The following is a 15,147-nucleotide window of genomic DNA, read 5'->3' as shown; positions in this document are numbered from 1 at the left end:
AAAAAGGCAGTCTTAACATCCATTTGATGTATTTCTAAGTTTTGCAGTGCTGCAATAGCTAGTAACAATCTAATGGATGTTATTCTTGTGACTGGTGAATATGTATCAAAATAATCCAGGCCTTCTTTTTGCCTATATCCCTTAGCAACAAGTCGGGCTTTATATTTTTCAATTGAACCATCAGGCTTCATCTTCCTCTTGAAAATCCACTTATACCCTAAAGGTTTAGTACCAGGAGGAAGATCCACCAACTCCCAAGTATGATTTTGCATGATGGATTCAATTTCACTATTTATGGCTTCTTTCCATAAATTAGCTTCAGGAGAAGACATAGCTTCCTTGTAGCTTTGTGGCTCATTCTCCAATATATATGTCAGAAAGTCAGGACCGAATGACTTAGACGTTCTAGCTCTTTTGCTACGTCTAGGTTCTTCCTCATTTTCATCATCTATAGACTCTTGGTCTATATTCTCTTGTATATTGCTATTAGCAGTATCATAATTTCTTTTAAGAGGATTTTTGCAAGGAAATATATCCTCAAAGAAATAAGCATTCCTTGACTCAATAATTGTATTGACATGGATATCAGGAATGTCTGATTTATGCACAAGAAAACGATATGCACTACTATTCTGTGCATAGCCTATGAAAATACCATCAAAGGTTTTTGGTCCTATCTTAACTTTCTTAGGAGTAGGAACCGTAACCTTAGCTAAACACCCCCATACTTTTAAGAATTTATAGGAAGGTTTTTGACCTTTCCATAATTCATAAGGTGTCACCTTTGATTTCTTTTGAGGTACCTTGTTGAGAACATAATTAGCAGAGAGCAAAGCTTCCCCCCACAAATTCTGGGTTAAACCAGAACTTATCAACATAGCATTCATCATTTCTTTTAAGGTACGATTTTTGCGTTCAGCAACACCGTTCTGTTGAGGTGAATAAGGAGCGGTAGTTTGGTGAATAATACCATGTTCTGAACAAATGTCAGCGAATGGTATTTCGTATTCACCACCTCTATCACTTCTAAACATCTTTATCTTTTTTCCAAGTTGATTCTCAACCTCATTCTTGTAATGTTTAAACATTTCCAAGGCTTCATCTTTACTTCTTAACAAGTATACATAACAATATCTTGTGCAGTCATCAATAAAAGTAACGAAATACTTTTTCCCACCTCTAGTTGGCACAGATTTAAAGTCACAGATATCACTGTGAATTAATGCTAGAGGTTCAGTACTTCGTTCTATGGAGTGAAATGAGGTTCTAGTCAATTTTGCTTCTACACATGTTTGGCATTTTTGATTTAAATCAATATTAAATTTAGGTATAGATTCCATGTTAATCAATCTACGAATAGTATCATAATTAACATGTCCTAACCTACCATGCCATACATCAGATGAGTCAATAATATAAGCAGAAGAAGCATTAGCTTTATTATTATCATTAATAGCTTTGGGTACAACAGTCATTACATTGAACTTAAATAGTCCATTACTTAGATACCCTTTGCCCACATACACCCCATTCTTAGTCAGCACAAACTTATCAGATACAAAGACCAGCTTGAACCCATTCTTGCTTAGTAGTGACCCAGAGACCAAGTTCTTCCTGATGTCTGGTACATGCAGCACATTATTAAGAGTGAGCTCTTTTCCTGAGGTCATTAGTAGCTTGATCTTTCCTTGTCCTTCAACCTTTGCAGTAGAAGAATTCCCCATGTAGAGTTGTTCTTCATTATTTATAGTTTCATAGGTAGTGAACATCCTCTTTTCAGAGCAAACATGACGAGTAGCTCCTGTGTCCACCCACCATTCTCTGTTGTTGCTTACCAGGTTGATTTCAGAAACCACAGCTGAAAGATTTAACTCTGATACATCAGCTGTCAACTTATCTTCTTCAGCTATGTGCACCTCAGTGGTCTTCTTTTTGGGGTTATGATGTGTTTTGCGGCTACGACAATCTTTAGCTCGGTGTCCTAGCTTGCCGCATATGAAACACTTCCCGGTGAACTTCTTGTAGTTTCCTTGGCTAGGACCTTCTCCAGAGTGCTTCCTCTTCTTATTTTTCTGTCCTGCTTCTACTACATTTGCCTTTGACACTATTGAAGAATTTCCGGCTCTCTTTTCAGATGTACGGTTATCTTCTTCAATTCTCAGCCTGACAATTAAGTCTTCGAGCCCCATTTCCTTGCGCTTATGCTTCAAGTAATTTTTGAAATCTTTCCAAGTAGGTGGCAGCTTTTCAATGATTGAAGCTACTTGAAAGGATTCACTCAATGTCATCTTCTCAGCATGTATCTCATGTAGGATTAGCTGGAGCTCCTGCACTTGGCTCACGACTGTCTTGGAGTCTATCATTTTGAAGTCCAGAAATCGTCCAACCACGAATTTCTTCAATCCAGCATCCTCTGTTTTATACTTTTTGTCTAACGACTCCCAAAGCTCTTTAGCAGTATTTATTGGACTGTACACATTATATAAGGTGTTGTCCAATCCATTGAGGATGTAGTTCTTGCATAGGAAGTCTCCATGCTTCCATGTATCAACAGCTCCAAGCTTGGTAATGTCTGTATCACCCTCATCTAACACTGGAGCAGTCTCAGTCAGATACTTGCTTAGATTCAGAGTTGTAAGGTAGAACATCATTTTCTGTTGCCACCTTTTAAACTCTGTCCCGTTGAATTTTTCGGGCTTCTCCCCATGACTGACGGGAACATTAGGCACGGTAATACTCGTACTTGCCATTTGTCTGTTATATATTGATATACAGACCACGAGTCAAATTATAATTAATTATAAGAAGAATAATAATTAAATAATTATTACTATAGTATAAAGATATCTGTCTTAAGATTGTTAAACAAAAATAATAAATAATGTATCATATACTATAGTATAATTTATTTAAATATTATTTGTAAATATAATATTTATTATAATAATCTATATAATATCAAGAAAATAAAACTATAAAAGAACCTGATAAAGTCGAGGCTAGAATTTAATTCTATAGCCTTAAGACAGATACGCCCCGCTACGGTGCTAACGGACTCTTCGGCGTCTATCTCCCAGGATACAACGACTTTTCTTCCTTTGGTAGTAGCACTTCAAACCAATGGAATAGGCGAACCGACTCGGTGTAGCACTCTCTGTTGAACTCAGACTCGGAGACCAGGATTGAATCCTAACTCGGAGACCAAGATTGAACCTAAACTTGGAAACCAAGGTTCGAACCCAATCCAAACCAGTTTAGGTTGAACCCAAACCAGTGGCTGAACCGAACAAAGAAGAATTAGAAGAAGAAATTCAGAAGAAGAGAAGAAGATTTCTGAATTTGGTGTGAATTGAAATGAACCCAATGATGGGTATTTATAGGCTTGTTGGTGCCTATTCTGAATGGGTGCACCCATAGTCCGAATGGGTGCAACCATTGTTGACCAATGGTTTTTAATTTGTAAAGGGTGCAACCCTTGGTTAAAAAAAAAAACAGTTTTTGATTTGAATTTAAACCCAAAACAGATTAAGCCCAGCAAGCAAACTTCGGCAGCCCAGCCCAGCGTGCTCCACCCGCAAGCCCACTTAAATAGGCCCATTTTGATAAGTCCAGCAACAAAATAAAATTACCACACAGGCCCATCCTAACTTTGGGTAAAAAGTTAAACCCATTTCACAATCAAGCCCCGCCCCGCCCTAGCCCGGACCGGACCGGGTCGGGTCGGGCGGGCGGCGCGCGCGTGTGGTAGTTGGTTCGGATCCAGGCTAGCCTAGGTCCTCCCCCTCTTAAAAACTTGGGTGCCCTTGGGCCCAAACCCAAATCCCATACTAGACATATATATACTCAAGGTTGCTTTGCTACTTTTCCGATGTGGGACAAGCATTTCCCACTTTATTCACACCCATTTAGGCTTTATAAATCACTTACTTTGGAGCCAATTTCTCATTCACCCGGAAACGGATTTGAGAAAATAAATATACCATGTTCATCTCCTCGCAGAGAGGAACGCGCTCATCAATAGATTCGCAAAAAATTCTTAGCGGAATCTTTTTAAAAATCCTTCCAAAGTTTGCGTTTTTTAATGCCGTTTCCAACAATCCCCCACATGAATGAAAATTTTCGCAGATTACAAAGGAGAAGATACAGACACTATAGAGAGTACTATTGGAAAGTTACTGCATCGGGATAGGTAGCTTTTGGCCTTGAACCTTCCCTAGTGTATTACTATCGGATTTACTAGCTAACCAGTGAACATTATGTCTTGAACTGTTCAGCCGTTGATGTAAACCAAGACAATAGCAAACACACAATTCCTTCCCACACAAAGTCGGTTCTCACGGTTGTGTTCATATGGCCCTGAACAACGCCTGGTATTTCATGAGCGCTCTAGAAAACTTAGCCTTAGAAGTTCTCATAGAAGCGGCCCCACTTCACACTCATATAGGTGACTTCTTATTAAGAGTATCCTACCATACCCCACTTGAATTTTCAAGGTATAAGAGTCATTAAAAGCATAGCTTATCCTATTCATCGCTGTAGGTAACACTGTCTCATCATAGAAATGGGTAGAAGATTGAATCTTCCCAGTGCTTCTGGTGAGCCATTCAGAATTTCTGTTGTCCCTTTGAACCTAAATCTTGGGATCTCCAGTCAATTAGGTTGGGTTTCCATTAAGATGACTCGTTAGCTTTCGGCTTTAATCCCATTCCCCTCGATGAACTATATACTTGCTCTCTTGTCAAACCTTTTGTAAACGGATCCGCTAAATTATCTTTTGACCTGATATAATCTATTGAGATTATCCCACTTGAGAGCAATTGTCTAACGGTATTATGTCGTCGACGTATATGTCGAGACTTACCGTTGTACATATTACTTTGTGCCCTTCCAATTGCTGATTGACTATCACAATGTATACATATAGCGGGCACCGGTTTAGGCCAATTTGGAATATCTTCTAAGAAATTACGAAGCCACTCAGCTTCTTCACCTGCTTTATCCAAAGCAATAAATTCAGATTCCATAGTGGATCTGGCAATACAAGTTTGTTTTGAAGATTTCCAAGATATGGCACCTCCTCCAATAGTAAAGACATAGCCACTTGTGGATTTAGAATCCTTAGTATCTGATATCCAATTAGCATCACTGTATCCTTCAAGTACTGCTGGATATCTAGAATAATGTAATCCATAACTTATAGTATATTTTAAATACCTTAGAACCCTAATTATTGCAGTCCAATGGTTCTTTCCTGGATTACTAGTATATCTACTCAATTTATTAACTGAGTATGCTATGTCTGGGCGTGTGCAATTCGTCAAATACATTAAGCTTCCTATAATGCGAGAATACTCAAGTTGTGATATGCTAGGACCAGTATTTTTCGATAAATGAAGATTTACATCAACAGGAGTCTTTACAAGACTACTATCCCCTTTATTAAACTTTTCTAATATTTTCTCAATATAGTGAGATTGAGATAATACTAGACCATCTGATGTTCTAGAAATCTTAATTCCTAGTATGACATCTGCTATGCCTAAATCTTTCATATCAAAATTTTTGGTCAACATCTTTTTAGTAGTTTTGATTATAACATCATTACTACCCATTATAAGCATATCATCCACATATAGGCACACAATGACATATCCATTTTGAGTGTTTTTCACATACACACATTTATCACACTCATTAATTTTAAAACCATTTGACAACATCACTTTGTCAAATTTTTCATGCCATTGTTTAGGTGCTTGTTTTAATCCATATAAGGATTTTACAAGTTTGCACACCTTCTTTTCTTTCCCTGGAACTATAAACCCTTCAGGTTGTTCCATATAGATTTCCTCCTCTAATTCACCATTTAAAAAGGCAGTCTTAACATCCATTTGATGTATTTCTAAGTTTTGCAGTGCTGCAATAGCTAGTAACAATCTAATGGATGTTATTCTTGTGACTGGTGAATATGTATCAAAATAATCCAGGCCTTCTTTTTGCCTATATCCCTTAGCAACAAGTCGGGCTTTATATTTTTCAATTGAACCATCAGGCTTCATCTTCCTCTTGAAAATCCACTTATACCCTAAAGGTTTAGTACCAGGAGGAAGATCCACCAACTCCCAAGTATGATTTTGCATGATGGATTCAATTTCACTATTTATGGCTTCTTTCCATAAATTAGCTTCAGGAGAAGACATAGCTTCCTTGTAGCTTTGTGGCTCATTCTCCAATATATATGTCAGAAAGTCAGGACCGAATGACTTAGACGTTCTAGCTCTTTTGCTACGTCTAGGTTCTTCCTCATTTTCATCATCTATAGACTCTTGGTCTATATTCTCTTGTATATTGCTATTAGCAGTATCATAATTTCTTTTAAGAGGATTTTTGCAAGGAAATATATCCTCAAAGAAATAAGCATTCCTTGACTCAATAATTGTATTGACATGGATATCAGGAATGTCTGATTTATGCACAAGAAAACGATATGCACTACTATTCTGTGCATAGCCTATGAAAATACCATCAAAGGTTTTTGGTCCTATCTTAACTTTCTTAGGAGTAGGAACCGCAACCTTAGCTAAACACCCCCATACTTTTAAGAATTTATAGGAAGGTTTTTGACCTTTCCATAATTCATAAGGTGTCACCTTTGATTTCTTTTGAGGTACCTTGTTGAGAACATAATTAGCAGAGAGCAAAGCTTCCCCCCACAAATTCTGGGTTAAACCAGAACTTATCAACATAGCATTCATCATTTCTTTTAAGGTACGATTTTTGCGTTCAGCAACACCGTTCTGTTGAGGTGAATAAGGAGCGGTAGTTTGGTGAATAATACCATGTTCTGAACAAATGTCAGCGAATGGTATTTCGTATTCACCACCTCTATCACTTCTAAACATCTTTATCTTTTTTCCAAGTTGATTCTCAACCTCATTCTTGTAATGTTTAAACATTTCCAAGGCTTCATCTTTACTTCTTAACAAGTATACATAACAATATCTTGTGCAGTCATCAATAAAAGTAACGAAATACTTTTTCCCACCTCTAGTTGGCACAGATTTAAAGTCACAGATATCACTGTGAATTAATGCTAGAGGTTCAGTACTTCGTTCTATGGAGTGAAATGAGGTTCTAGTCAATTTTGCTTCTACACATGTTTGGCATTTTTGATTTAAATCAATATTAAATTTAGGTATAGATTCCATGTTAATCAATCTACGAATAGTATCATAATTAACATGTCCTAACCTACCATGCCATACATCAGATGAGTCAATAATATAAGCAGAAGAAGCATTAGCTTTATTATTATCATTAATAGCTTTGGGTACAACAGTCATTACATTGAACTTAAATAGTCCATTACTTAGATACCCTTTGCCCACATACACCCCATTCTTAGTCAGCACAAACTTATCAGATACAAAGACCAGCTTGAACCCATTCTTGCTTAGTAGTGACCCAGAGACCAAGTTCTTCCTGATGTCTGGTACATGCAGCACATTATTAAGAGTGAGCTCTTTTCCTGAGGTCATTAGTAGCTTGATCTTTCCTTGTCCTTCAACCTTTGCAGTAGAAGAATTCCCCATGTAGAGTTGTTCTTCATTATTTATAGTTTCATAGGTAGTGAACATCCTCTTTTCAGAGCAAACATGACGAGTAGCTCCTGTGTCCACCCACCATTCTCTGTTGTTGCTTACCAGGTTGATTTCAGAAACCACAGCTGAAAGATTTAACTCTGATACATCAGCTGTCAACTTATCTTCTTCAGCTATGTGCACCTCAGTGGTCTTCTTTTTGGGGTTATGATGTGTTTTGCGGCTACGACAATCTTTAGCTCGGTGTCCTAGCTTGCCGCATATGAAACACTTCCCGGTGAACTTCTTGTAGTTTCCTTGGCTAGGACCTTCTCCAGAGTGCTTCCTCTTCTTATTTTTCTGTCCTGCTTCTACTACATTTGCCTTTGACACTATTGAAGAATTTCCGGCTCTCTTTTCAGATGTACGGTTATCTTCTTCAATTCTCAGCCTGACAATTAAGTCTTCGAGCCCCATTTCCTTGCGCTTATGCTTCAAGTAATTTTTGAAATCTTTCCAAGTAGGTGGCAGCTTTTCAATGATTGAAGCTACTTGAAAGGATTCACTCAATGTCATCTTCTCAGCATGTATCTCATGTAGGATTAGCTGGAGCTCCTGCACTTGGCTCACGACTGTCTTGGAGTCTATCATTTTGAAGTCCAGAAATCGTCCAACCACGAATTTCTTCAATCCAGCATCCTCTGTTTTATACTTTTTGTCTAACGACTCCCAAAGCTCTTTAGCAGTATTTATTGGACTGTACACATTATATAAGGTGTTGTCCAATCCATTGAGGATGTAGTTCTTGCATAGGAAGTCTCCATGCTTCCATGTATCAACAGCTCCAAGCTTGGTAATGTCTGTATCACCCTCATCTAACACTGGAGCAGTCTCAGTCAGATACTTGCTTAGATTCAGAGTTGTAAGGTAGAACATCATTTTCTGTTGCCACCTTTTAAACTCTGTCCCGTTGAATTTTTCGGGCTTCTCCCCATGACTGACGGGAACATTAGGCACGGTAATACTCGTACTTGCCATTTGTCTGTTATATATTGATATACAGACCACGAGTCAAATTATAATTAATTATAAGAAGAATAATAATTAAATAATTATTACTATAGTATAAAGATATCTGTCTTAAGATTGTTAAACAAAAATAATAAATAATGTATCATATACTATAGTATAATTTATTTAAATATTATTTGTAAATATAATATTTATTATAATAATCTATATAATATCAAGAAAATAAAACTATAAAAGAACCTGATAAAGTCGAGGCTAGAATTTAATTCTATAGCCTTAAGACAGATACGCCCCGCTACGGTGCTAACGGACTCTTCGGCGTCTATCTCCCAGGATACAACGACTTTTCTTCCTTTGGTAGTAGCACTTCAAACCAATGGAATAGGCGAACCGACTCGGTGTAGCACTCTCTGTTGAACTCAGACTCGGAGACCAGGATTGAATCCTAACTCGGAGACCAAGATTGAACCTAAACTTGGAAACCAAGGTTCGAACCCAATCCAAACCAGTTTAGGTTGAACCCAAACCAGTGGCTGAACCGAACAAAGAAGAATTAGAAGAAGAAATTCAGAAGAAGAGAAGAAGATTTCTGAATTTGGTGTGAATTGAAATGAACCCAATGATGGGTATTTATAGGCTTGTTGGTGCCTATTCTGAATGGGTGCACCCATAGTCCGAATGGGTGCAACCATTGTTGACCAATGGTTTTTAATTTGTAAAGGGTGCAACCCTTGGTTAAAAAAAAAAACAGTTTTTGATTTGAATTTAAACCCAAAACAGATTAAGCCCAGCAAGCAAACTTCGGCAGCCCAGCCCAGCGTGCTCCACCCGCAAGCCCACTTAAATAAGTCCAGTAAATAGGCCCATTTTGATAAGTCCAGCAACAAAATAAAATTACCACACAGGCCCATCCTAACTTTGGGTAAAAAGTTAAACCCATTTCACAATCAAGCCCCGCCCCGCCCTAGCCCGGACCGGACCGGGTCGGGTCGGGCGGGCGGCGCGCGCGTGTGGTAGTTGGTTCGGATCCAGGCTAGCCTAGGTCCTCCCCCTCTTAAAAACTTGGGTGCCCTTGGGCCCAAACCCAAATCCCATACTAGACATATATATACTCAAGGTTGCTTTGCTACTTTTCCGATGTGGGACAAGCATTTCCCACTTTATTCACACCCATTTAGGCTTTATAAATCACTTACTTTGGAGCCAATTTCTCATTCACCCGGAAACGGATTTGAGAAAATAAATATACCATGTTCATCTCCTCGCAGAGAGGAACGCGCTCATCAATAGATTCGCAAAAAATTCTTAGCGGAATCTTTTTAAAAATCCTTCCAAAGTTTGCGTTTTTTAATGCCGTTTCCAACAATCCCCCACATGAATGAAAATTTTCGCAGATTACAAAGGAGAAGATACAGACACTATAGAGAGTACTATTGGAAAGTTACTGCATCGGGATAGGTAGCTTTTGGCCTTGAACCTTCCCTAGTGTATTACTATCGGATTTACTAGCTAACCAGTGAACATTATGTCTTGAACTGTTCAGCCGTTGATGTAAACCAAGACAATAGCAAACACACAATTCCTTCCCACACAAAGTCGGTTCTCACGGTTGTGTTCATATGGCCCTGAACAACGCCTGGTATTTCATGAGCGCTCTAGAAAACTTAGCCTTAGAAGTTCTCATAGAAGCGGCCCCACTTCACACTCATATAGGTGACTTCTTATTAAGAGTATCCTACCATACCCCACTTGAATTTTCAAGGTATAAGAGTCATTAAAAGCATAGCTTATCCTATTCATCGCTGTAGGTAACACTGTCTCATCATAGAAATGGGTAGAAGATTGAATCTTCCCAGTGCTTCTGGTGAGCCATTCAGAATTTCTGTTGTCCCTTTGAACCTAAATCTTGGGATCTCCAGTCAATTAGGTTGGGTTTCCATTAAGATGACTCGTTAGCTTTCGGCTTTAATCCCATTCCCCTCGATGAACTATATACTTGCTCTCTTGTCAAACCTTTTGTAAACGGATCCGCTAAATTATCTTTTGACCTGATATAATCTATTGAGATTATCCCACTTGAGAGCAATTGTCTAACGGTATTATGTCGTCGACGTATATGTCGAGACTTACCGTTGTACATATTACTTTGTGCCCTTCCAATTGCTGATTGACTATCACAATGTATACATATAGCGGGCACCGGTTTAGGCCAATTTGGAATATCTTCTAAGAAATTACGAAGCCACTCAGCTTCTTCACCTGCTTTATCCAAAGCAATAAATTCAGATTCCATAGTGGATCTGGCAATACAAGTTTGTTTTGAAGATTTCCAAGATATGGCACCTCCTCCAATAGTAAAGACATAGCCACTTGTGGATTTAGAATCCTTAGTATCTGATATCCAATTAGCATCACTGTATCCTTCAAGTACTGCTGGATATCTAGAATAATGTAATCCATAACTTATAGTATATTTTAAATACCTTAGAACCCTAATTATTGCAGTCCAATGGTTCTTTCCTGGATTACTAGTATATCTACTCAATTTATTAACTGAGTATGCTATGTCTGGGCGTGTGCAATTCGTCAAATACATTAAGCTTCCTATAATGCGAGAATACTCAAGTTGTGATATGCTAGGACCAGTATTTTTCGATAAATGAAGATTTACATCAACAGGAGTCTTTACAAGACTACTATCCCCTTTATTAAACTTTTCTAATATTTTCTCAATATAGTGAGATTGAGATAATACTAGACCATCTGATGTTCTAGAAATCTTAATTCCTAGTATGACATCTGCTATGCCTAAATCTTTCATATCAAAATTTTTGGTCAACATCTTTTTAGTAGTTTTGATTATAACATCATTACTACCCATTATAAGCATATCATCCACATATAGGCACACAATGACATATCCATTTTGAGTGTTTTTCACATACACACATTTATCACACTCATTAATTTTAAAACCATTTGACAACATCACTTTGTCAAATTTTTCATGCCATTGTTTAGGTGCTTGTTTTAATCCATATAAGGATTTTACAAGTTTGCACACCTTCTTTTCTTTCCCTGGAACTATAAACCCTTCAGGTTGTTCCATATAGATTTCCTCCTCTAATTCACCATTTAAAAAGGCAGTCTTAACATCCATTTGATGTATTTCTAAGTTTTGCAGTGCTGCAATAGCTAGTAACAATCTAATGGATGTTATTCTTGTGACTGGTGAATATGTATCAAAATAATCCAGGCCTTCTTTTTGCCTATATCCCTTAGCAACAAGTCGGGCTTTATATTTTTCAATTGAACCATCAGGCTTCATCTTCCTCTTGAAAATCCACTTATACCCTAAAGGTTTAGTACCAGGAGGAAGATCCACCAACTCCCAAGTATGATTTTGCATGATGGATTCAATTTCACTATTTATGGCTTCTTTCCATAAATTAGCTTCAGGAGAAGACATAGCTTCCTTGTAGCTTTGTGGCTCATTCTCCAATATATATGTCAGAAAGTCAGGACCGAATGACTTAGACGTTCTAGCTCTTTTGCTACGTCTAGGTTCTTCCTCATTTTCATCATCTATAGACTCTTGGTCTATATTCTCTTGTATATTGCTATTAGCAGTATCATAATTTCTTTTAAGAGGATTTTTGCAAGGAAATATATCCTCAAAGAAATAAGCATTCCTTGACTCAATAATTGTATTGACATGGATATCAGGAATGTCTGATTTATGCACAAGAAAACGATATGCACTACTATTCTGTGCATAGCCTATGAAAATACCATCAAAGGTTTTTGGTCCTATCTTAACTTTCTTAGGAGTAGGAACCGCAACCTTAGCTAAACACCCCCATACTTTTAAGAATTTATAGGAAGGTTTTTGACCTTTCCATAATTCATAAGGTGTCACCTTTGATTTCTTTTGAGGTACCTTGTTGAGAACATAATTAGCAGAGAGCAAAGCTTCCCCCCACAAATTCTGGGTTAAACCAGAACTTATCAACATAGCATTCATCATTTCTTTTAAGGTACGATTTTTGCGTTCAGCAACACCGTTCTGTTGAGGTGAATAAGGAGCGGTAGTTTGGTGAATAATACCATGTTCTGAACAAATGTCAGCGAATGGTATTTCGTATTCACCACCTCTATCACTTCTAAACATCTTTATCTTTTTTCCAAGTTGATTCTCAACCTCATTCTTGTAATGTTTAAACATTTCCAAGGCTTCATCTTTACTTCTTAACAAGTATACATAACAATATCTTGTGCAGTCATCAATAAAAGTAACGAAATACTTTTTCCCACCTCTAGTTGGCACAGATTTAAAGTCACAGATATCACTGTGAATTAATGCTAGAGGTTCAGTACTTCGTTCTATGGAGTGAAATGAGGTTCTAGTCAATTTTGCTTCTACACATGTTTGGCATTTTTGATTTAAATCAATATTAAATTTAGGTATAGATTCCATGTTAATCAATCTACGAATAGTATCATAATTAACATGTCCTAACCTACCATGCCATACATCAGATGAGTCAATAATATAAGCAGAAGAAGCATTAGCTTTATTATTATCATTAATAGCTTTGGGTACAACAGTCATTACATTGAACTTAAATAGTCCATTACTTAGATACCCTTTGCCCACATACACCCCATTCTTAGTCAGCACAAACTTATCAGATACAAAGACCAGCTTGAACCCATTCTTGCTTAGTAGTGACCCAGAGACCAAGTTCTTCCTGATGTCTGGTACATGCAGCACATTATTAAGAGTGAGCTCTTTTCCTGAGGTCATTAGTAGCTTGATCTTTCCTTGTCCTTCAACCTTTGCAGTAGAAGAATTCCCCATGTAGAGTTGTTCTTCATTATTTATAGTTTCATAGGTAGTGAACATCCTCTTTTCAGAGCAAACATGACGAGTAGCTCCTGTGTCCACCCACCATTCTCTGTTGTTGCTTACCAGGTTGATTTCAGAAACCACAGCTGAAAGATTTAACTCTGATACATCAGCTGTCAACTTATCTTCTTCAGCTATGTGCACCTCAGTGGTCTTCTTTTTGGGGTTATGATGTGTTTTGCGGCTACGACAATCTTTAGCTCGGTGTCCTAGCTTGCCGCATATGAAACACTTCCCGGTGAACTTCTTGTAGTTTCCTTGGCTAGGACCTTCTCCAGAGTGCTTCCTCTTCTTATTTTTCTGTCCTGCTTCTACTACATTTGCCTTTGACACTATTGAAGAATTTCCGGCTCTCTTTTCAGATGTACGGTTATCTTCTTCAATTCTCAGCCTGACAATTAAGTCTTCGAGCCCCATTTCCTTGCGCTTATGCTTCAAGTAATTTTTGAAATCTTTCCAAGTAGGTGGCAGCTTTTCAATGATTGAAGCTACTTGAAAGGATTCACTCAATGTCATCTTCTCAGCATGTATCTCATGTAGGATTAGCTGGAGCTCCTGCACTTGGCTCACGACTGTCTTGGAGTCTATCATTTTGAAGTCCAGAAATCGTCCAACCACGAATTTCTTCAATCCAGCATCCTCTGTTTTATACTTTTTGTCTAACGACTCCCAAAGCTCTTTAGCAGTATTTATTGGACTGTACACATTATATAAGGTGTTGTCCAATCCATTGAGGATGTAGTTCTTGCATAGGAAGTCTCCATGCTTCCATGTATCAACAGCTCCAAGCTTGGTAATGTCTGTATCACCCTCATCTAACACTGGAGCAGTCTCAGTCAGATACTTGCTTAGATTCAGAGTTGTAAGGTAGAACATCATTTTCTGTTGCCACCTTTTAAACTCTGTCCCGTTGAATTTTTCGGGCTTCTCCCCATGACTGACGGGAACATTAGGCACGGTAATACTCGTACTTGCCATTTGTCTGTTATATATTGATATACAGACCACGAGTCAAATTATAATTAATTATAAGAAGAATAATAATTAAATAATTATTACTATAGTATAAAGATATCTGTCTTAAGATTGTTAAACAAAAATAATAAATAATGTATCATATACTATAGTATAATTTATTTAAATATTATTTGTAAATATAATATTTATTATAATAATCTATATAATATCAAGAAAATAAAACTATAAAAGAACCTGATAAAGTCGAGGCTAGAATTTAATTCTATAGCCTTAAGACAGATACGCCCCGCTACGGTGCTAACGGACTCTTCGGCGTCTATCTCCCAGGATACAACGACTTTTCTTCCTTTGGTAGTAGCACTTCAAACCAATGGAATAGGCGAACCGACTCGGTGTAGCACTCTCTGTTGAACTCAGACTCGGAGACCAGGATTGAATCCTAACTCGGAGACCAAGATTGAACCTAAACTTGGAAACCAAGGTTCGAACCCAATCCAAACCAGTTTAGGTTGAACCCAAACCAGTGGCTGAACCGAACAAAGAAGAATTAGAAGAAGAAATTCAGAAGAAGAGAAGAAGATTTCTGAATTTGGTGTGAATTGAAATGAACCCAATGATGGGTATTTATAGGCTTGTTGGTGCCTATTC

The sequence above is a fragment of the Cornus florida genome, unplaced genomic scaffold (genome assembly GCF_030987335.1).
Source record: "Cornus florida cultivar Cherokee Brave unplaced genomic scaffold, ASM3098733v1 CherokeeBrave_3.0.0_Hap2_Chr06, whole genome shotgun sequence".
Classification (NCBI taxonomy): domain Eukaryota; kingdom Viridiplantae; phylum Streptophyta; class Magnoliopsida; order Cornales; family Cornaceae; genus Cornus; species Cornus florida.
This window is presented reverse-complemented; position numbering follows the sequence as displayed.